The sequence below is a fragment of the Crocuta crocuta genome, unplaced genomic scaffold (assembly GCF_008692635.1).
Source record: "Crocuta crocuta isolate KB4526 unplaced genomic scaffold, BGI_CrCroc_1.0 scaffold831, whole genome shotgun sequence".
Lineage (NCBI taxonomy): Eukaryota > Metazoa > Chordata > Mammalia > Carnivora > Hyaenidae > Crocuta > Crocuta crocuta.
The window spans coordinates 453,481-454,354 of NW_027531990.1; positions in this window are offsets into that span (position 1 = coordinate 453,481).

The window sequence follows — 874 nt, forward strand, 5'->3', positions numbered from 1 at the left end:
CCATTAATAATATAGGTTAATAATATTTTAAAGTTATAATAAATATTATCTTAATCAATAAATCTCTTAGAGGATCTATATATTTCTAATATTTAGAATGAAGACTGCCACAAAATATAACCTCAGAAATTCTTTTTTCAATAAATGTAAAATAATAGAGGACTGACAAAATCAATCAATCAATGAGAGCCCCTGCAAAACACATTAAATGGGAAAACATATTAAAGTGTGAAGTAGGGACCTTGTAGATGACTGTAGTGATTTATTTCTATATTTTTGGGCATATAACAAAAGAAAAATATGAAATATTGGGTTTAGAAAGATGATTATTCAAAGAATGGAATTATAATTCACTATACTATATGTCTAGTTTTCTCATTTCTTTATGAGAATTAGTAAAAGAAATACTTGAGGCTAAATATCCGAAGATTTCATGTATTATTAAATACATTAAGTGATGGACACAGTTGAATGCTCTTCAAGAAATATTGATTTTTCTGAAAAACTGTCAAGACACTAATTGTAAAAGCACAGACAACTGTGTCAAAGCCATAAAGATGGTACCTTATAGGTGAGACAAGTTACGCTTAGGTGAATCATATTAAAAACCTTAAGGAGATAGATCACATACTGGGACAAAGAGCAGCCCTCAATAAATATAAAAGAATTGAGATCATACCATGCACACTTTCAGATCATAATGCTTTGAAACTTGAAATTAATCACAGGAAGAAGTCTGGAAAACCTCCAAAAACATGGACGTTAAAGAACACCCTACTAAACAACGAATGGGCCAATCAGGCAATCAGAGAAGATATCAAAAAATATATTGAAATAAATGAAAATGAAAATACAACAATCCAAACTCTCTGGG